Raw genomic sequence first — 649 nt, 5'->3', positions numbered from 1 at the left:
TAAAATTGCCGTATCGTCGGCAAACATAGCTAATGTTGTGTTGTTATCGTTTGGTATATCAGCCGTATAGAGTAAGTACAGGATAGGTCCTAGAACACTACCTTGCGGTACTCCAGCTGATATGTCTTTCCATTCGGTTATTGCTTCTTCGTGTACGACTCGAAATTGACGGTCGGTCAAGTATGATTCAAGAAGTGCACACCAAGTATGTGGTAGCTGATCACGCAGTTTGATAAGGAATCCTTTGTGCCAGACTTTGTCAAAAGCCTGGGCTACGTCAAGGAATACGCCACAGCAGTACTTTTTTTCTTCAAGAGCTTTACTAATCACATTAATTACTCGATGTACTTGATCGATTGTCGAATGTTTGTTGCGAAATCCAAACTGATGTTCTGGTATAAGATTTTTTCTCTCTATAATCGGTTTTAGGCGTTTAAGCAGAAGTTTCTCTAAAAGTTTAGATAAACTTGGAAGGAGTGATATCGGTCGGTATGATGCGACATTTTCAGGCGGTTTTCCTGGTTTGAGTAACATGATCACTTGTGCTCGTTTCCATTGTTCTGGAATGTATTCCATGCGCAAAATAGCGTTGTATATGTGTGTAAGATGAATAATAGCCTTCCTTGGAAGTTCTTTCAGCATTTTTGGA

Source organism: Acyrthosiphon pisum, chromosome A1 (genome assembly GCF_005508785.2).
Source record: "Acyrthosiphon pisum isolate AL4f chromosome A1, pea_aphid_22Mar2018_4r6ur, whole genome shotgun sequence".
Lineage (NCBI taxonomy): Eukaryota > Metazoa > Arthropoda > Insecta > Hemiptera > Aphididae > Acyrthosiphon > Acyrthosiphon pisum.
Note: the sequence above shows the minus strand (reverse complement) of the source record.